Consider the following 23,094-nt stretch of genomic DNA (forward strand, 5'->3'; position numbering starts at 1 on the left):
CGCAGGTGGAACCCATACAAAAACCGTAGTAAATCCGCGGGTAATCGGCGGTGCGGTTTACCTGCGGATTTTGCAAAAACAGTGCGGAAAAATCCGCACATCAATCCGCAACGTGTGCACATAGCCTAAAATTAAATGTTGCTTCTTTAGAGCAGATCATGATAGAATACAATCAAGTGCTGCAAAAACCTTCAGGACAAAAACGCTTCCAAAATAGCTGAAAATGTTTCTAAATTGCTTCATGAAACAAAAAATCTAATTCAAAAACTTTTTGGCATGTGCTTACAACATATTTTTTCAGGCAAATTAACCTGTTCAGTTTTTCAGTGGACTATTTTCTCAAATGGAATATGCTGTAGAAAACACCTGCATTTTTTTACTGAAAGTATCTTTTTTAGCATTTTTTGTTAGATTCCTGAATGCCTTTTCTACGTTTTCCGCCGCCAGTGTTTTTAGGCGGAGCATTTGTTTTTTTATTAAGTCTATTCAACAATTAAGAAACCACTAGTGATTTTTCAAGCAAGAAGGCTGGCAAACCACTAAAAAAGACACCTGGGCATATTTGAGCCTTCCCATTGACTTGTACAGTATAGAGTGTCTTCAGAGTGGGAGACACATGAAAAATCATCAATCTGCACACGACATCTTTTTCAGGTGAATTCTGGCCGATATTTTGCTGCAGAAGCACCTTAAGGGTATGTGCACACGTCCGGATTTTTAGCGGTTTTTTTTGCGGAATTTCGCTATAAAAACGCTATAATTCCGCATCAAAAACGCTAAAAATATGCATCCTATCATTTAGAATGCATTCCGGATTTTTTGTTCAGATGGATGCGTTTTTTACCGCAAAAAAAACGCATTCCGCAAAAAAAATGGACATGCTCATTCTTTTTGCGGATTTTTTGCGGATTTCTAAGCCAAAATGACTTTCAGGAAAAAAAAACGCAAAAATTCTGCAAAAATTCCGCAAAAAATCCGCGCAAAAAACGCGCAAAAACCGTGAAAAATCCGCGCGAAAAAAACGCGATTTTCTGCCAGAATTCTCCGGATTTTGTCAGGAAAAAAACCTGACGTGTGCACATACCCTAAAAGTGGCCCATAAAATTAACAATATGCACAGCTATGTCAATACGACATTGCTCTGTACATGTCTTATGTCACGTAATTTAACTGCTTTAAGATTCTTGCTGCTATTTTTGAAAACCGCAGCAAATGCGGGCGCAACATGTGAACACGCATATATAGTGCATTTACATTAGTCAATTATCTGGAACCCTCTTTTCCTGACAATTGACGTGTCTAACTAAGTTGCCAATCACGTAACGAACTAGCAAAATGCTTGCTTAAAAATCATTATTCTCTGCAGCACGTGGACTTGTGTAAACAGGATATGGGCTGTCGAAAACAATGATATTCTGTGCACAGAGCGATTGTATTAGGATCCATCTGTAAGCATGGAAATGCTGTCATCCTGTCTAAACAGGCTATATGTCTGCCAACCAACTTGCATATCGCTATCGGCAGATTATCTAATGGCAGTGGGTCAGCCAATGTAAATGTCTACTAATTTTGTCTTTTTCACTGTTTTACACTGGATGCTGTAAGGGCAGAACCATATAAAAAAGTAAAGAAGTATCAGCTGCAAGTGTCAGTGGCAGGACCACATGAGAACTTTTGGGGATGAGGTAAATTGTTTTCATGTATTTCCATATCCCCTATCTGACCTTGGACGGGATAGTACGTCCGAGGTCAGATCCCCTGCTTTGATGCAGGGCTCCGCGGTGAGCCCGCATCAAAGCCGGGACATGTCAGCTGTTTTGAACAGCTGACATGTGCCCGCAATAGGTGCGGGCAGAATCGCGATCTGCCCGCACCTATTAACTAGTTAAATGCCGCTGTCAATCGCAGACAGCGGCATTTAACTACCGCATCCGGCCGGCCGGACGGAAATGACGTCATCGCCGACCCCCGTCACATGATCGGGGGTCGGCGATGCGTCTCCATTGTAATTATAGAGGTCCTTGAGACCTCTATGGTTACTGATGACCGGTGGCTGTGAGCGCCACCCTGTGGACGGCGCTAACAGCACACCTCCATTTCTGCTACATAGCAGCGATCAGCAGATCGCTGCTATGTAGCAGAGCCGATCGAGTTGTGCCTGCTTCTAGCCTCCCATGGAGGCTATTGAAGCATGGCAAAAGTAAAAAAAAAAAGTAAAAAAAAAATGTGAAAAAAATAAAAAAAATATAAAAGTTTAAATCACCCCCCTTTCGCCCCAATCAAAATAAATCAATTAAAAAAATCAAATCTAAACATATTTGGTATCGCCGCGCTCAGAATCGCCCGATCTATCAATTAAGAAAAAGCATTAACCTGATCGCTAAACAGCGTAGCGATAAAAAAATTCGAAACGCCAGAATTACGTTTTTTAGGTCGCCGCGACATTGCATTAAAATGCAATAACGGGCGATCAAAAGAACGTATCTGCACCAAAATGCTATCATTAAAAACGTCATCTCGGCACGCAAAAAATAAGCCCTCAACTGACCCCAGATCACGAAAAATGGAGACGCTACGAGTATCGGAAAATGGCGCAATTTTTTTTTTTTTTAGCAAAGTTTGGAATTTTTTTTCACCACTTAGATAAAAAATAACCTAGTCATGTTTGGTGTCTATGAACTCGTACTGACCTGGAGAATCATAATGGCAGGTCAGTTTTAGCATTTAGTGAACCTAGCAAAAAAGCCAAACAAAAAACAAGTGTGGGATTGCACTTTTTTTTGCAATTTCACCGCACTTGGAATTTTTTTCCCGTTTTCTAGTACACAACATGCTAAAACCAATGATGTCGTTCAAAAGTACAACTCGTCCCGCAAAAAATAAGCCCTCACATGGCCAAATTCACGGAAAAATAAAAAAGTTATGGCTCTGGGAAGGAGGGGAGTGAAAACTGAACACGGAAAAATGAAAAATCCCAAGGTCATGAAGGGGATATAATAAATTAAAAAACTGTTTTAATGCTATACAATAATATTAACATTTTTCTTCTCTTGCAAATTCAAAGGGGTTATCCAAGACTTTTATTTTTTGTGTATTTGGACTTAAAACTAACAGGCAGGTAGTCACCAACTAATTGCCTGTTCTGCCTACCGATCTTTGTGCCCTGCTTCATTTCACTTCTCAGTGCCTTCTCCGGTTGGCTCAGATGGGCGATTGCAGATGTTATGCTGTTAGATAGCCATTTCCATGCATCTGACCAGTAGATAGCCGACACTCTGTCAACAGAATGGAGCAGAAGAAAAGATGCTGCTCTGTTGATGTGACGTCAGTGGAAGCTTGTGAATCTGCCTGTTACTTCTTAGCTTCATGTGCCAAAATAATAAATAGCCCCTTTAAGTGAAACATGAAATATTCTTTGTTCCTAACACTGTACTGTTATTTCTTGCAGTATTTCTCCAGTAATTATGTTGCATGCTGCACCAATTTTCCCTGTTGCCTCCAGTTATATGTTCATAGTTAGGCCGCCGTCACACTTGCGAGTTTTACGGACGTATGAGCGCAGAAAATATGTCCGTAAAACTCGCAAAACAAACGGCACAATTATTCTCTATGCCCCTGCTCCTATCTGCCGTATTTTACTGATCCGTATTATAAGGCTTTCTACGGCCGTAGAAAATCGCAGCATGCTGCATTTGTCACCGTACTGCGCAAGAAATACGCCAATGAAAGTCTATGGAAGCCCCAAAAATACGGATCACACACGGACCAGCAGTGTGACTTGCGAGAAATACGCAGCGGTGTTAGAGAGAAAAGCCGGCAATTCAGTGCGGTGTACAGTAAAATCACACTGACAGCTTACAGAAGAATAGGTAGAATAAATGTGTACACATAGAATAGGTATATATATATGTCAGTGAGACACACATACATATTTAGATTTCATACAGCGCTGGATAGCTTTAAAGCCGGTAATTCAATTACCGGCTTTTGCTATCTCCTTCCTAAACCCGACATGATATGAGACATGGTTTACATACAGTAAACCATCTCATATCACCATTTTTTTTGCATATTCCACACTACTAATGTTAGTAGTGTGTATGTGCAAAATTTGGGCGTTCTAGCTAGTAAATTAAAGGGTTAAATGGCGGAAAAAATTGGCGTGGGCTCCCGCGCAATATTCTCCGCCAGAGTAGTAAAGCCAGTGACTGAGGGCAGATATTAATAGCCTGGAGAGGGTCCACGGTTATTGGCCCCCCCCTGGCTAAAAACTCCTGCCCCCAGCCACCCCAGAAAAGACACATCTGGAAGATGCACCTATCTGGCACTTGGCCACTCTCTTCCCATTCCCGTGTAGCGGTGGGATATGGGGTAATAAGGGGTTAATGCCACCTTGCTGTTGTAAGGTGACATTAAGCCAAATTAATAATGGAGAGGCGTCAATTATGACACCTATCCATTATTAATCCAATACTAGTAAAGGGTTAAAAAAATACACAAACACATCATTAAAAATTATTTTAATGAAATAAAAACAAAGGTTGTTGTAATATTTTATTCAACGCCCAATCCAATCACTGAAGACCCTCGTTCTGTAACAAAAATAACATAATAAACCAACAATATCCTTACCTTCCGCAGATCTGTAAAGTCCAACGATGCAAATCCATCTGAAGGGGTTAAAATATTTTGCAGCCACGAGCTTTGCTAATGCAACGTTGTTCGTGGCTGCAAAACCCCGGGAAATGAAGGTAAAGTAGGTCAATGACCTATATTTACCTTCATTTGCGGTGAGGCGCCTTCTGCTGGTTGTTCCTAGATCGTGGGAATTTTCCTAGAAAGCTCCCAGGCTTGAGTTCATAAGAGGCGCCCTCTGCTGGTTGTCCTCATTCAATACATTCAATTTAACATTCAATGTAACGTTTTTTCGTCCGTCGGAACCGCCATTTCCGACCGCGCATGTGCGGCCGGAACACCGCCCCCTTCTCCCCGGAACTCATAATGGGCAGTGGATGTGTCTGAAAACTGCATCCGCTGCCTACGCTGTGCACTATTTGCACAACGTCCGTCGGTATGTCAGACCGACAGTTTGCGACAGCCTCGTACTGACGGAAATGTGAAAGAGGCCTAATTCCAGTGATGTATCACTTACTGGGCTGCTTGCTGACATTTTGATAAAATCAGTGTTTTCTCTGTGGCAGATCATCAGTTTTTTTTTAATGCTGAGCCCTGTATAATTCCGCCCAGCCCACTGATTGGCAGCTTTCTGCCCATGTACTGTACACACACAAAGTTGCCAATCAGTGGTAAGGTTATACAGTACTTATGAGTATGCTTGATGTCATAGAAATATTAAAATCTCTCTCATTCACCCACCTCCTCCCTCCTTCCCTCACACATATTTAAATTTCCAGTAAGAAAACAAATAGCTGACAGCCTGAGTCTCTTAAAAATGGATTAGTACAATGGACATAAAGAAGCAGGAAAAAGGGCTTACAATCTACCAATCTCTTTTAGTAGTTGAATTACACAGTTTAACATATCTGAAATGAGTAAGGGTGTGTGCACACGTTGCGGATTCTCTGCGGATCCGCAGCATTTCTTGCGGTGCAGAAACGCTGCAGATCGGCAATTGATTTACAGTACAATGAGAAAAAAAAAACACTGTGCAGATGGTGCGGAAAATTCCGTGCGAAAACGCTGCGGATTAAAAGAAGTAGCATGTCACTTCTTTTTTGCGGATCTGCAGCGTTTTTGTACCCATTCCATTATAGAAAACCGCAGGGGTAAAACACGCTGAAAATCCGCAAAAAATCTGAAGCATAACCGCACCAAAAATGCTGCGGATCCGCACAAAAATGCGACAAATCCGCAGCTGCATTTTCTGCCAAGACATGCAGAATCCGCACCAGAAATTCCTAAGCCTAATCCGCAATGTGTGCACATAGCCTAAAACTGAAATTTATAGATTGGAGAGAAAGAGAAGTGATCATCTTAATTAGCATGCAGGCAGCTCCTTTTTGAAGTAAGAGACCCTGTCAGTACCACTGATGATGTCTATTGTGTGTAGACAAAGCTATATACCTTGGACAGTTAATTGGACAGAATAGATCTTTTCAAAACGCTGGATAACAAAGGTACATGTGCTTACACTTAGCTCGAGAATTGCAAGAAGCTATAGTTCCATCTAGACTTGGAGTCTCTGAAAGAAAATTATGAATATTGGGGCTTGTATAGATCTGGTAGTAATGGGACAAACATTTTCAGCTTCAGGACAAATCAGGGAAGAAGATGCATGTTTTTTTTCAAAACTGTAACCTCTTTCTGTAAGCCACAAATCAATAGTGGGCAGATAATTGACAACAACCCATGTCATGTTTGGTCTTTGGGGAAAGGTAAAATCTCAGTAAAAAATATGGTGGTGATCTCAAACTTCTGCGATCACCAGGAGTGAAGATATCGCATAAGTTGAGAATTTCATAAAATCCTAAAGTGCTGAGGACATCCCATAACCCGGTCTATGTGAGATCATTATGGGGGGAGGGGTGTGGGTGTTACTCAGGTGCTGATAATAGATCAAGACAAATTATGACCTGTAGTCACGTAGAGAGATATATATTAGTGTATGCATGATTCCTGTTCGCTGAACTTTTTTCAATAGAAGCGCTTTCCTTCGCTAGGTTAAATCATATCTGTGATCAGCGTAATAACTTTCTTTTGTTTTATCCGTTTTATTTTATGTAACTGTATATGCTGTATTGTTTTGTCCTTTTGTATATCTTTTATAAACACTGCCTATCGTTTTTGATTAAATATAAAATTGAATAGTTCTGTTATTTTTGTTCTGTTAACCGCACCCCAAAGCCATATGTTACCAGAACCAGAACCAGGCCTCCAGTCAGCCTGTAAAACACGACTGGTGGTGGCAGTGAGTAGTTATCGTGGAGTTCACAGTGACTGTTTTAGGTGCATAGACATATATTCCATGTGTTGGACTCTGAGGTGTATATACTATACGCTTACTGTTAGCTTGCGATAACTGGCCTATTAGTGGAAACAGCCTGCGACCTCCTACGTTGATTGTCAGTCAATTGCATAATTGTCCGGACAATAGTGGGCAACCAGAGATCTGTTAGCTCCAAAGATAGCAGTGGTTGGATATGCGCGACTTCCCAGGCTGCGACCCTTGACAAATTGGTGGCAGCGGTGTGATTCTGCGTGGTCTCTCTGATGTCCCTTCCTTGACACTTGACTATAGGGAATTTGTCTCAAAACTACACTATACAGCCCAGTAAGTGACCCATCACTGGATTTTGTGTCTCTACATTATGCTGCTCTCAGATTGTGTTGCAAAACCTGGTTACAGATTCCCTTTGGTTATTCTCCAGAAAAACAATTTGTATCCTATCTATAAGAAAGGAGATAAATGGCTGATAGGTGGGGGCTGAACTGCTGGAAATCCCAGTGATCCTGAGATCAATGCTCTGGAACCTCAGGAATGGGGCCATTCTAACTGGAAAAAAAAATGTCACCCTCAGCAAAGATATGGGCAGAATGACCCATGACTTTGTACAGCAAGCAGGAGTTAAAATATAAATATGGCTAGAAGAGTGGGCTCTGTGGGGTCAAATGGTTAGAGGGGTTGGACAATAGAGGGGGTGTCTACAAATGTATAAAGAGAGGTTATCCAAGGAGTGAGGTGTTGAGTTATAAGTAGAAGACTTTAAATCTGACATGTGAAGCAACAGGCAATGGATATATATATATGTATATCGAATATTTGTCTGTGTTTTCACATGGCCTAGATTCATATACATGTGCTGCTGTGTTTCTTTATATCTATATGATACAGCTTGCAGCTTGCATGTGTTCACATTGGGAGTGCTGATTGTTTTTTTTTTTTTCTTTTTTTTTTTCTCTTTTTTTCTTATATATATATATATATATATATTTGTATTTTTTCTTTTTTTTCTCTTTTTATTTGTGGATTATGATTTTTTTACATATATATCACATGCATTTTGTTATTGGTGATTTATTTATGCTTTGATTAGCTTTGAGGAATTATTTTGTATAGTTATGGGGTGGTTTTGTTACTGTCGATATGTTACGCGTTAGCTCTATACATAAAGCTCATATACAAGTAGTTGCTCACATGATTCGGTCACTGCGCTACGTTTAGGAATATCCTCTTTGTATAGGGCGATCCCCGTTGCCATGGATATGGCTTCATACGCCCCTAGCTGTGACTCATCTCGGGGCACTAGGTCCATATGTCACACAAGGTTGGGTCACATTTCTCGTCAGGTGTCATTCAGGTGGCGTGGCGTTCAAGCTGCGTTTAGATGTGACACAGCTGCCGGTTGGCTCCGGGGTCTGTACTGATGGGATCAATGTTGTGTAAATACCTTCTATGTGCCTTATTGATATTCTAGCGCCTTCATGATGGGCGATCCAGATTGGCCCTTGGTAACAACATAGAAACATGTGCATGGTTTCCGCTGCTTCCTTTCCCTCCTCTTACTTTTTCCTGGTTGGTATTCTGTCCTTATGTAAATAGGTATGTTATCCCCTATTGACTATTTAAGTTTTTATTATTATATAAAGATCATGTATATAATAGATTTTTAGTAAATACATTACTTATATACACTACTGGTTATTGGGTGGTATATCTATTTTTTGTGATTTCTATGTATAATTTTTGTAAAATATGTTTGTAGGCTAGGCTTTTGCTGTGATTGGTGCGGTTTATGTCTCCACACTACTTAAGCCGGCCATTTGAGATATTTGATATACTTGATAAAGACCTATTAGAAGTTGAAACGTCGTATTCTCTGTATGCTCTATATGGCGGAATAAAGTTCCTTTGAAATTCTACACCTGGATTGGATGCTGTTCTCATTTACCATGTATGTTGCAAAACCTAGTCACAGATTCCCTTTAAAGGGTTATTATCCAGAATTTTTTTTATTTTGTCCTATCTATAAGAAAGGAGATAAATGATTGATCACTGGGGGCTGGACTGCAGGAAATCCCAGTGATCCTGAGATCAAGGCTCTGGAACCCCAAGAATGGGGCCATCCTAACTGGAAAGGAAAAACACCGCCTTCAGCAAAGCCATGTGTAGAGTCACCACTCACCAATGACTTTGTTTGTACCGCAAGCAGGGGTTAAAAGATAAATATGGGTGGAAGCGCGGGCTCTGTGGGGTCAAAAGTTTAGAGGGGTTGGATAGTAGGGGGAATCAGGGATCTGAATATTTGTCAAGACGTTCCTTATCCCACAAATGCCTGATATCACAGGCTGGGAAGGTTACAAGTACCACCGGTTGTGATTATTGGAGTGAACAGCTTTCTGCTGCTCCCTATCGTCCGGACAATTACACGATTGGCACCTCTAGGCTGGCTATCAGAACATTAACAATGAACGTACGACATATACACATCTGGATTCCAACACATGGAATATGTGTACACACTCCAGTACGAGCACAGCTAACTCTACGACAACCCCAGACTATTCGCTGCCACCACTAATCTGTTTCAGTCCATTAGACACCGTTTAAAGGGAAACTGTCACCTGAATTTGGCGGGACCGGTTTTCAGTCATATGGGCGGAGTTTTCGGGTGCTTGATTCACCCTTTCCTTACTCGCTGGCTGCAGGCTGGCCGCAATATTGGATTGAAGTTCATTCTCTGTCCTCCGTAGTACACGCCTGCGCAAGGCAAGATTGCCTTGCGCAGGCGTGTACTATGGAGGACAGAGAATGAACTTCAATCATATATTGCGGCCATCATGCAGCCAGCGAGTAAGGAAAGGGTGAATCAAGCACCCAAAAACTCCGCCCATATGACCCAAAACCAGTCCCGCCAAATTCAGGTGACAGGTTCCCTTTAAACAGTAGATAGCACTTTGAGGCGTAGTTTACAGAACAGAAGGAACAGAACTATTAAATGTTATATTATATCTATATTTATATTTAATCGAAAGGGATGCAGTGTTTATGAAAAATATGCAAAAGATTTTACAAGAGGGACAAAACAATACAGCATAAACAGTTACATAAAATAAAAGGGATTAACAGGAGACTTACTACACCGATCGCACAGACGATTCAGTTTAGCCAAAGAAGAGCTCTTCGATTGGTCTGTCGATAAACACCGTCCTTACATACATGAAATGTAATGCTCTTGTATGAACACTGATAACAATTGGGATTGATCTTTTAGAAGACCCTGAGTCCTGTTGTGAATTCTGTGGCAGAGCTCCCTCTTGTGGTCACAAGTGGTACTTCGGCTGATTCTCTCTGTGAGCTTCCGTTGGTGGAGGAAAGTGGTACTGCGGCTTCTGAGTTTCCTTCTTCAGGTGTTATGGTGAAGTCGTTAGGTGCTACCCTATTTAACTCCACCTGGTGCTTTGATCCTGGCTTCCAGTCAATGTTCTAGTGTTGGACCTGTTTCCTCCTGGATCGTTCCTGTGGCCTGCTGCTCTGCATAGCTAAGTTCTTCTTTGCTATTTTGTTTGCTGTTTTTTTCTGTCCAGCTTGTCAATTTGTTTTTTCTGCTTGCTGGAAGCTCTGGGACGCAGAGGGTGTACCTCCGTGCTGTTAGTTCGGTACGGAGGGTCTTTTTGCCCCCTTTGCATGGTTTTTGTAGGGTTTTGTGTTGACCGCAAAGTTACCTTTCCTATCCTCGCTCTGTTCAGAAAGTTGGGCCTCACTTTGCTAAATCTATTTCATCTCTACGTTTGTCTTTTCATCTTAACTCACAGTCATTATATGTGGGGGCTGCCTTTTCCTTTGGGGTATTTCTCTGATTCAAGGTAGGCTTATTTTCCATCTTCAGGCTAGCTAGTTTCTCAGGCCGTGCCTAGTTGCATAGGCAGCGTTAGGCGCAATCCACGGCTGCCTCTAGTGTGGTTTGAGAGGATCAGGGATTGCGGTCAACAGAGTTCCCACGTCTCAGAGCTCGTTCTTATTTTTTGGGTTATTGCCAGGTCACTGTATGTGCACTGACCTCTATGTCCATTGTGGTACTGAATTACCTTTCATAACAGAGTCCCACCCACCCCCTTTCCTTATGATGACCTCACAACCTCACAAGGGCCGGTTGTGGGCTGAACTCAGTCCTTCATAATTTTAGGAACTCACAATTTATGTAATAACTCATCATAGAGCAATCACAGAAGGTCGAGACTGATGAGATCTTTTGTATCAGGATTTTACCTACATTTAGAGACCAAAAAAGGCTTATCTGCAGGTGGTTATCTGGCCCCTATGGATTTGGGGCCCCTTGGTGGGGGTTATAATTATGTGAAAATATGTGTATTTTTGGCCCAGTTATCCCGGTGCCAACAATGTACGCCTCATTAATACTGGATGTATAGAAAATCCAATATTCCATATTGTCTCCCAGAGCAATACTGGCTGCTGATTTATTGTAAATGCAGTGACGATAGCCATTTGAAAAAGGTGCGACAGCTTATTTGACCCACTTAGATCCTAATTACCTTTTCCTGTCTCTCTCTCTCTCTCTGGACATTAAGAGAAACCTCACATTTAAATTAATCTGCTTCGCATAGCTGTCATTGCCATTTTACATAAAGGCACCCACCACTGTCTCCTCAAGACACATGATAGATGAAAGGAAAAAGGAGGGGGGATATGAGAGGCCTCAAGGACTTTTAATATTTTCTATGACATGGGTTGTTTACAATTGAGCTGGGTCGATCTCCCTGAGGAGGGGTGAGGACTAGCATTCGACATGAGGCACCAAGAGCAAAGGTCCTGTGCACCTTTTATCTCCTGTTCACTGATGAAATGGCAGCTGAAGGCTACTGGAGGTGGTGTGGATGGAGCAAATGTCAGGGATCAGATGCAGGAGATACTGGGAGGTCATGCTGCTGGAGCTGAGAAAGAACTTCCTCCAGCCCGACATGCTCGCAGGGTGAGACCATTGAAAAGACTGTCCCCTGATGCAGCTCCTAGGTCTTGGTGGCACAGCAGGAGCCCCTCAGGGGACCCTCCTTGTCAGGACCTGTATGCCCCTTCTCCTGCTCTGAATCAGAGGTCCCGATGAGGGAGGAGTCCTTACAGGTGACCGGAACCTGCGGTGGTGGGTGGGGCTTTCTGCGGTCATGTGACCAGGCCTGCTACCTCTAGTGTCTCAGGCCATAACAAGATGGTGGTAGTGATCCCCGGCGATGCTCCTGTACAAGGGGACTGCTAGGATGGCAAGAGATCCTCCTTCTGTTTCTGCATCTGCAGCGCCCCGAGGCCTGGGGCTCAACAGTCTTCAAACACGGTGCCTCCTTTTTCCAGATTGTGGGATGTCAGTGAGCCTGTCAGTTGCTACCTGGTCATAGAGCCAGGTTCGAGCAGGGCAGCTTGCCAAGTGGTCCGTGTCAGAGATACCAAAGAAGATCAGGTCCCTGTATACCCTGCGAGCGATTGTCTGGATTCTGTTTTTGTGGCTGGTGGGTCCCAGGCACCAACGTAGCCTGGTAAGTATGCTTACATGTTATGTGCGTCCTAACTTAATTCAGTTTATCCTGGGCCGGGTATTAGCCAAGCTCCAGGAGTCCCATTGGGTACAGTTTTTATTGGGAATAGTGGCATGCTTAGGAGTCGGAAAAAATTGGATAGGGCAAATATTAGCTTAGCAGGGTCTCCGGTTCCTGTTTGGGTGCCAGGGTCCGATTTTTGGGGGCATGCGGTTAATCGAGCAGGGAGCAATGGTGTGCATAGCAGTGGGGTTTAAGTGTCAATTCAAACTGAAAAAGAAAAAGAGGGAGAAAGGATAGTGATAATAGTGCAAAAGGGGAAGTGTACGTATGTTTTGAAGGTCCTCTTGGAGCCATCTGAAAAAGAAGTAAAAGACAAAATATGGAAGAGCGAATATGTTGAAATATTTTCCCTTCTTCCATTAAAAAAATTTAATTTGGATAGGAGAAAGAACGATGAGAGTAAAAAGGAAGGAAGAAAAGCGCAGGTGGCGGCTCATTCCCCAGACTTTTGTTAATTGGCTTCAAGCTTTTGCCATACTAGCTAGTGTGATAGGGGAGAAAGCCCCCGAGAATTGCTCTTTAAATGTTTTCTGTTACATGGATGCTATCGGTGAGGCCCATCGTACCTATGGAGGGCAAACTTGGTTAAGGTACGATCAGTAGTTTCAGCAGAGAAAAGCAGTCAGGCCTACAATACGGTGAGACCAGAAGGATATAGGTCTATGGCTAAAGGTGATGGTACCTGCCTGTTATGGTTTCCAGGGAGAGTCGGGGAATATGGCCACCATATCGCGGGGGAGATCATGTCCCAAACCGGGCCTGCAGGAGCAAGGCTGGGAGCATGTTGGCAGTTTAATGAGGTTCAGTGCAAGTTCGGAGAGAGCTGTAAATTCAAGCACCAGTGTTTAGGATGTGGGAGCTCGTCATGTTGGTTGTCGCATTGTTTAAACAAAAGGAAATCTAGATCCCCCTATTCTGCAAAAGGGGGCGAGTCCAGTGAGTCTTCTCGCGATGGTCCCCAATCTAAATACCGTATATACTCGAGTATAAGCTGACCCGAGTATAAGCCGACCCCCCTAATTTTGCCACAAAAAACTGGGAAAACTTATTGACTCGAGTATAAGCCTAGGGTGGAAATGCAGCATTTACCGGTGAATTTCAATAATAAAAATAGATCATTATTTCCCCATAGCTGTGCCATATAGTGCTCTGCACCGTTCATTATTTCCCCATAGCTGTGCCATATAGTGCTCTGCACCGTTCATTATTTCCCCATAGCTGTGCCATATAGTGCACTGCACCGTTCATTATTTCCCCATAGCTGTGCCATATAGTGCTCTGCACCGTTCATTATTTCCCCATAGCTGTGCCCCATATAGTGCTCTGCACCGTTCATTATTGCCCCATAGCTGTGCCTTATAGTGCTCTGCACCGTTCATTATTGCCCTATAGCTGTGCCCCATATAGTGCTCTGCACCGTTCATTATTGCCCTATAGCTGTGCCCCATATAGTGCTCTGCACCTTTCATTATTGCCCTATAGCTGTGCCCCATATAGTGCTCTGCACCATTCATTATTGCCCCATAGCTGTGCCCCATATAGTGCTCTGCACCGTTTATTATTGCCCTATAGCTGTGCCCCATATAGTGCTCTGCACCGTTCATTATTGCCCTATAGCTGTGCCCCATATAGTGCTCTGCACCGTTCATTATTGCCCCATAGCTGTGCCCCATATAGTGCTCTGCACCGTTCATTATTGCCCTATAGCTGTGCCCCATATAGTGCTCTGCACCGTTCATTATTGCCCCATAGCTGTGCCCCATATAGTGCTCTGCGCCGTTCATTATTGCCCTATAGCTGTGCCCCATATAGTGCTCTGTGCCATTCATTATTGCCCTATAGCTGTGCCCCATATAGTGCTCTGTACCGTTCATTATTACCCTATAGCTGTGCCCCATATAGTGCTCTGCACCGTTCATTATTGCCCTACAGCTGTGCCCCATATAGTGCTCTGCACCGTTCATTATTGCCCTATAGCTGTGCCCCATATAGTGCTCTGCACCGTTCATTATTGCCCCATAGCTGTGTCCCATATAGTGCTCTGCGCCGTTCATTATTGCCCCATAGCTGTGTCCCATATAGTGCTCTGCACCGTTCATTATTGCCCTATAGCTGTGCCCCATATAGTGCTCTGCACCGTTCATTATTGCCCTATAGCTGTGCCCCATATAGTGCTCTGCACCGTTCATTATTGCCCCATAGCTCTGCCATATAGTGCTCTGCACCGTTCATTATTGCCCTATAGCTGTGCCCCATATAGTGCTCTGCACCGTTCATATTTCCCCATAAAAAGCTCTGCCATTGTCGCTGCTGCTGCTGCAGTAAAAAAAAAAAAAAAACACATACTCACCTCTCTTGCTTACAGCTCCCGGCGTCCGGTCCCGGCGTCTCTGCACTGACTGGTCAGGCAGAGGGCGCTGCGCACACTATATGCGTCATCACGCCCTCTGACCTGAACAGTCAGAGCGCAGATAGACGCCGGGAAGATGGAGCGGCTGGAACGTGGACAGGTGACTATGCGATACTTACCTGGTCCTGGCGTCCGGCTCCTTCCCCCGTACAGCTGGGAGGTGGAGCCGCCTATTCATTTCTCTAATGAGCGGTCCCACGTGAACGCTGATAGAGGAAGAACTGCAGCACCGAAGACCGTGGGACGGCAGGGGGAGTGCCAGGATCGCTGGGACTAGGTAAGTATGCCTCAGCGCCCTCACCCCCTCACCCACCGACCCTGCCACCCACCTTGACTCGAGTATAAGCCGAGAGGGGCACTTTCAGCCCAAAAATTTGGGCTGAAAATCTTGGCTTATACTCGAGTATATACGGTAGGTACCAAAAATGGGATAAGGCATTTTTGTTGGAGGAAGGTTTTAGTTTTGGTTTTAAAATTCCCTCCATGCCATATGCACGGTGGCTCAGTGCTTAGCACTGCAGCCATGCAACGCTGGAGTCCTAGGTTCAAACCCCACCAAGGACATCATCTGCAAGGAGTTTGTATGTTCTCCCCATGTTTGTGTGGGTTTCCTCCGGGGACTCCGGTTTCCTCCCACATTCTAAAGACATACTGATAGGGAATTTAGATTGTGAGCCCCATCGGGAACAGCAATGATAATATGTGAAAACTGTAAAGTGCTGCGGAATATGTTAAGCGCTATATAAAAATAAAGATTATTATTATTATATGCAATGCCTTTTAGGTTGAAGAATTTGTTGTCGGCACTCAGCACCCTGAGGTGGTTAATAAAAAGATTATGCATGAAGTATCATGTTGGAGGATGGCAGGTCTTTTTTTTTAAAAAACCCTGTTGCATAATTTGGTGGTTTCTCCCTTGGAGGTAGTACCAAAGAAAGAGCCAAATAAATCCCTGCTTATTCAGCATGATCCGTGGATTGTACATCTTTTGATGCAGCAATTGGTTGGGTTAAGGAGTATGGCAAGGGGGCAATATTAGCCAAAACCGATATAGAGTCTGCTTTCCGTTTGTTGCCAGTGCACCTTGATAGTTTGCATTTGTTGGGTTGTTTTTAGGAGGGTGTTTATTTTGTGGATAGGTATACCCATGGGTTGTTCCATTTGTTGTGCTTATTTTTAAGCATTCAGTTCATTTTTTGAGTGGGCGGTATGTAATGTAGCCAGGATATCATCAGTTGTTCACTACCTTGATGACTTTTTAATTATCCGGCCGATTTGCCATCTATTGTTGGGACCTTTGGAATGGGTAGCAGGGCACTTTGGAGTTCCACTAGCACAAGAAAAAAACGGAAGGGCCATGTACATGTATTAGTTTCTTGGGCATTACTCTTGCCACAGAGAAGATGAAGTGTAATCTGAGGAAAAAATCGTGGCCTTGCGCACAGAAGTGCGCAAGGTGGACCTGCTGAAAAAAATCCAGTTCAGGGAACTACAGTCGTTGCTAGGAAATCTTCAATTTGCATGCCGCATTATGCCTATGGGATGAGTTTTTTCACGTCACTTGGCATCATATCCCAGGCATTATATTCGTTTAATAAAGAAACTTAGGGAGGATTCAAGAAACTTAGGGAGGATTGAAACCAGGGATTCAAGCTTCAGGAGGCTAATTTGCATATTCCAGGTGCCTTCTGGGAGAAGCGAAGTCTCCCTAAGCTAGAAGATCGTTGGGTACAGCTGGGACCAGCTGCTTCGAAAGCATCACCAAACCAGGGATTCAAGCTTCAGGAGGCTAATTTGCATATTCCAGGTGCCTTCTGGGAGAAGCGAAGTCTCCCTAAGCTAGAAGATCGTTGGGTACAGCCGGGACCAGCTGCTTCGAAAGCATCACCAAACCGCGCGCCGTAAGGTTTGCCTGTAGGACATTATTGCAAGAGAGCTTGGCTGAGTAGATTACACAAGAAGGAAAACACACAGCAAGTCAGCAGGATCTAGGAGCAACATGGCAGATGTGACAACCTACATGGTGAGCTGCAGCATGTGCTACATGTTCACAGATCGACCAGAAGAAGAATCCAATTTCACCTGTCAGAAGTGTAGACTAGTGGCCCTTTTAGAAGAAAAGGTGCGGGGTCTGGAAGAAAGAATAGCAACTTTGAAACTCATCAAAGAGAATGAAGACTTTCTAGACAGAACAGAAGCATCTCTACTGGTCACAGAAGGTGCAAAAAGTGTCAGAGAACCTCCAAAAGCAGATGAGTGGAAGCATGTGACCAAAAGAAGCAAGAAGACCATGGAGAAATCACCAACCACACAACTGAAGAACCGATATCAAATCTTTGTAGAGGATGAAGATGGCACACCTAAGAATGAAGCAATACCAGCAAGCAAAAAAGAAAAGGGCACACAGCAACAAGTGACAGCAAAAAGTACAGCCAAGAAGCAACGAAGAGTGGTGGTGGTGGGAGACTCACTACTGAGAGGCACAGAAGCAGCCATCTGCAGACCGGACATAACTGCAAGAGAAGTATGCTGCCTTCCAGGTGCGATGATCAAGGATGTGACCGATAGGATACCAAAGCTCTTCAGCTCCAAGGACGTCCACCCATTTCTTCTGATACATGTTGGCACCAATGACACGGCAAGGAAGGACCTACCGACAATCTGCAAGGACTTTGAAGAGTTGGGGAAGAAAGTAAAGGAACTGGATGCACAGGTAGTTTTTTCTTCTATCCTTCCAGTAGACGGGCATGGCACCAGGAGATGGAACAGGATCCTTGATGCAAACAACTGGCTAAGACGATGGTGCAGACAACAAGGATTTGGATTCCTGGACCACGGTGTGAATTACTGGTATGATGGACTCCTCGCCAGAGACGGACTACACCTCAACAAACCTGGGAAACACACATTCGCCAGAAGACTCGCTACACTCATCAGGAGGGCGTTAAACTAGAAGAAGAGGGGACGGGAAGAAAAACATTAGACTCGAACAAAGACGACCCAGGAAAACATACTCAGAAGGGAGGTAAGAACATTTCTAAAACAATCCACAGTGAGGAGATTGGAACAAAACAAAATCCTCTAAACTGCATGCTCGCAAACGCCAGAAGCCTGACAAACAAGATGGAAGAACTAGAAGCAGAAATATCTACAGGTAACTTTGACATAGTGGGAATAACCGAGACATGGTTAGATGAAAGCTATGACTGGGCAGTTAACTTACAGGGTTACAGTCTGTTTAGAAAGGATCGTAAAAATCGGAGAGGAGGAGGGGTTTGTCTCTATGTAAAATCTTGTCTAAAGTCCACTTTAAGGGAGGATATTAGCGAAGGGAATGAGGATGTCGAGTCCATATGGGTTGAAATTCATGGAGGGAAAAATGGTAACAAAATTCTCATTGGGGTCTGTTACAAACCCCCAAATATAACAGAAAGCATGGAAAGTCTACTTCTAAAGCAGATAGATGAAGCTGCAACCCATAATGAGGTCCTGGTTATGGGGGACTTTAACTACCCGGATATTAACTGGGAAACAGAAACCTGTGAAACCCATAAAGGCAACAGGTTTCTGCTAATAACCAAGAAAAATTATCTTTCACAATTGGTGCAGAATCCAACCAGAGGAGCAGCACTTTTAGACCTAATACTATCTAATAGACCTGACAGAATAACAAATCTGCAGGTGGTTGGGCATTTAGGAAATAGCGACCACAATATTGTGCAGTTTCACCTGTCTTTCACTAGGGGGACTTGTCAGGGAGTCACAAAAACATTGAACTTTAGGAAGGCAAAGTTTGAACAGCTTAGAGATGCCCTTAATCTGGTAGACTGGGACAATATCCTCAGAAATGAGAATACAGATAATAAATGGGAAATGTTTAAGAACATCCTAAATAGGCAGTGTAAGCGGTTTATACCTTGTGGGAATAAAAGGACTAGAAATAGGAAAAACCCAATGTGGCTAAACAAAGAAGTAAGACAGGCAATTAACAGTAAAAAGAAAGCATTTGCACTACTAAAGCAGGATGGCACCATTGAAGCTCTAAAAAACTATAGGGAGAAAAATACTTTATCTAAAAAAACTAATTAAAGCTGCCAAAAAGGAAACAGAGAAGCACATTGCTAAGGAGAGTAAAACTAATCCCAAACTGTTCTTCAACTATATCAATAGTAAAAGAATAAAAACTGAAAATGTAGGCCCCTTAAAAAATAGTGAGGAAAGAATGGTTGTAGATGACGAGGAAAAAGCTAACATATTAAACACCTTCTTCTCCACGGTATTCACGGTGGAAAATGAAATGCTAGGTGAAATCCCAAGAAACAATGAAAACCCTATATTAAGGGTCACCAATCTAACCCAAGAAGAGGTGCGAAACCGGCTAAATAAGATTAAAATAGATAAATCTCCGGGTCCGGATGGCATACACCCACGAGTACTAAGAGAACTAAGTAATGTAATAGATAAACCATTATTTCTTATTTTTAGTGACTCTATAGCGACAGGGTCTGTTCCGCAGGACTGGCGCATAGCAAATGTGGTGCCAATATTCAAAAAGGGCTCTAAAAGTGAACCTGGAAATTATAGGCCAGTAAGTCTAACCTCTATTGTTGGTAAAATATTTGAAGGGTTTCTGAGGGATGTTATTCTGGATTATCTCAATGAGAATAACTGTTTAACTCCATATCAGCATGGGTTTATGAGAAATCGCTCCTGTCAAACCAATCTAATCAGTTTTTATGAAGAGGTAAGCTATAGACTGGACCACGGTGAGTCATTGGACGTGGTATATCTCGATTTTTCCAAAGCGTTTGATACCGTGCCGCACAAGAGGTTGGTACACAAAATGAGAATGCTTGGTCTGGGGGAAAATGTGTGTAAATGGGTTAGTAACTGGCTTAGTGATAGAAAGCAGAGGGTGGTTATAAATGGTATAGTCTCTAACTGGGTCGCTGTGACCAGTGGGGTACCGCAGGGGTCAGTATTGGGACCTGTTCTCTTCAACATATTCATTAATGATCTGGTAGAAGGTTTACACAGTAAAATATCGATATTTGCAGATGATACAAAACTATGTAAAGCAGTTAATACAAGAGAAGATAGTATTCTGCTACAGATGGATCTGGATAAGTTGGAAACTTGGGCTGAAAGGTGGCAGATGAGGTTTAACAATGATAAATGTAAGGTTATACACATGGGAAGAAGGAATCAATGTCACCATTACACACTGAATGGGAAACCACTGGGTAAATCTGACAGGGAGAAGGACTTGGGGATCCTAGTTAATGATAAACTTACCTGGAGCAGCCAGTGCCAGGCAGCAGCTGCCAAGGCAAACAGGATCATGGGGTGCATTAAAAGAGGTCTGGATACACATGATGAGAGCATTATACTGCCTCTGTACAAATCCCTAGTTAGACCGCACATGGAGTACTGTGTCCAGTTTTGGGCACCGGTGCTCAGGAAGGATATAATGGAACTAGAGAGAGTACAAAGGAGGGCAACAAAATTAATAAAGGGGATGGGAGAACTACAATACCCAGATAGATTAGCGAAATTAGGATTATTTAGTCTAGAAAAAAGACGACTGAGGGGCGATCTAATAACCATGTATAAGTATATAAGGGGACAATACAAATATCTCGCTGAGGATCTGTTTATACCAAGGAAGGTGACGGGCACAAGGGGGCATTCTTTGCGTCTGGAGGAGAGCAGGTTTTTCCACCAACATAGAAGAGGATTCTTTACTGTTAGGGCAGTGAGAATCTGGAATTGCTTGCCTGAGGAGGTGGTGATGGCGAACTCAGTCGAGGGGTTCAAGAGAGGCCTGGATGTCTTCCTGGAGCAGAACAATATTGTATCATACAATTATTAGGTTCTGTAGAAGGACGTAGATCTGGGTATTTATTATGATGGAATATAGGCTGAACTGGATGGACAAATGTCTTTTTTCGGCCTTACTAACTATGTTACTATGTTACTATGATTTGTCAGTTTGGCAGGGTTTCGTTGAGAAGTATAATGGCCGTTCACTAATGATCACAGAGTTGGTGGAGGATTTTGACTGTGTACTTTTTACCGACGCGGCAAGTAGAAAAGGTTTTGGGACGTATTGCAAGAGTCAATGGTGCATAGGAGAATGGCAGAAGGCCTGGGTGTAAATAGAGTTTAAGAAGATACGCTATCATTGTGACAATATGACAGTGGTGATGACAATTAACAATTTATCTGGGTCTTCTCAATTCGGTTGCTGAGGTATTTTGTCTTGAGATGCCTTCAACTCAATATATGGGTGGTGGCGGTTCATATACGAGGGGTTGGGAATTCAATCGCTGATTCTCTCTCTTGTTTGCAGTGGGATCGTTTGTTGGCAGATATGCAACAGATACAGACTTACATAGTAACATAGTTATTAAGGTTGAAGGAAGACTTTAAGTCCATCTAGTTCAACCCACAGCCTAACCTAACATGCCCTAACATGTTGATCCAGAGGAAGTCAAAAAAAAAAACGTGGCAAAGAGTAAGCTCCACATTGGGGAAAAAAATTCCTTCCTAACTCCACATACGACAATCAGACTAGTTCCCTGGATCAACGCCCTATCAAGGAATCTAGTATATATAACCTGTAACGTTATACTTTTCAAGAAAGGCATCCAGTCCCCTCTTAAATTTAAGTAATGAATCACTCATTACAACATCACACGGCAGAGAGTTCCATAGTCTCACTGCTCTTACAGTAAAGAATCTGCGTCTGTTATTATGCTTAAACCTTCTTTCCTCCAGACGTAGAGGATGCCCCCTTGTCCCTGTCTCAGGTCTATGATTAAAAAGAAGATCATCAGAAAGGTCTTTGTACTGTCCCCTCATATATTTATACATTAACATAAGATCACCCCTTAGCCTTCGTTTTTCCAAACTAAATAGCCCCAAGTGTAATAACCTATCTTGGTATTGCAGACCCCCCAGTCCTCTAATAACCTTGGTCGCTCTTCTCTGCACCCGCTCTAGTTCAGCTATATCTTTCTTATACATCGGAGACCAGAACTGGGCACAGTATTCTAAGTGTGGTCGAACAAGTGACTTGTATAGAGGTAAAATGATGTTCTCCTCATGTGCATCTATGCCTCTTTTAATGGCCGGTGCTGACAGTGCAGAGAAGCAGAACGTCGGGGGACAGACACCAGAATGTAAGTATGTACTGTTTTTTTTTTTTACGTTTACGCTGGTAACCAGGGTAAACATCGGGTTACTAAGCGCGGCCCTGCGCTTAGTAACCCGATGTTTACCCTGGTTACCAGGGGACTTCGCATAGTTGGTCGCTGGAGAGCTGTCTGTGTGACAGCTCTCCAGCGACCAAACAGCGACGCTGCAGCGATCGGGATCGTTGTCTAGATCGCTGCAGCGTCGCTAAATGTGAAGGAACCTTTAGACAAATAAGTTAAAGATCAACAGTAGTTCAGAGCTGAGGCTCAGGGTATGTGCACACCTCAGGATTTCTTGCAGAAATTTTCCTGACAAAAACCGGACATTTCTGCCAGAAATCCGCATGCATTTTTACTGCGATTTTACCGCGATTTTGACGTGTTTTTGATGCGTTTTTTGTGCGTTTTTTGTGCGTTTTTTCCCAAATGCACAGAATTGCCGGAAAAACGCAGAAAATCTGCAAAAATAATGAACATGCTCATTTTTTTACCACAATGCGTTTTTTTCGCGGAAAAAAACGCATCCATGTGCACAAAACATGCAGAATGCATTCTAAATGATAGAATTCATAATGTATGCGTTTTTAATGAGTTTTTATAGCGTTTTTAGCGCGAAAAAACGCAAAAAAAATGTGAAAAAACCTGAACGTGTGCACATGGCCTCACAGGAGCTAAGCTGAACAATGAGAACTATCAGTTATGGAAGTTCAAAGTGGAGATGTTATTGTCTAAAGTTGATTTATGGGAGGTGATCACTTCAGTCAGACGCAATGATAGTAATCAGACATGGGATAAGAAAAACAGGCAAGAAAGAGCTACTATCAGCTTATTAGTGGAAGATTATCAGTTAATCCACATAAGGAATGAGAATACAGCAAAGGGAACCTGCAAAGCATTGAGAAAGCTACATAAAAGATC

At 43.0% G+C, this 23,094-nt stretch overlaps 1 protein-coding gene across 1 annotated transcript in view; it reads right to left on the bottom strand.

Moving 5' to 3' along the window:
• The window catches only part of PLPPR3 (phospholipid phosphatase related 3), a 248,832-nt gene that overhangs the window by 149,958 nt on the left and 75,780 nt on the right, over positions 1-23,094 (bottom strand). The window lies entirely within an intron of this gene.

Source organism: Ranitomeya imitator, chromosome 1 (genome assembly GCF_032444005.1).
Source record: "Ranitomeya imitator isolate aRanImi1 chromosome 1, aRanImi1.pri, whole genome shotgun sequence".
Classification (NCBI taxonomy): domain Eukaryota; kingdom Metazoa; phylum Chordata; class Amphibia; order Anura; family Dendrobatidae; genus Ranitomeya; species Ranitomeya imitator.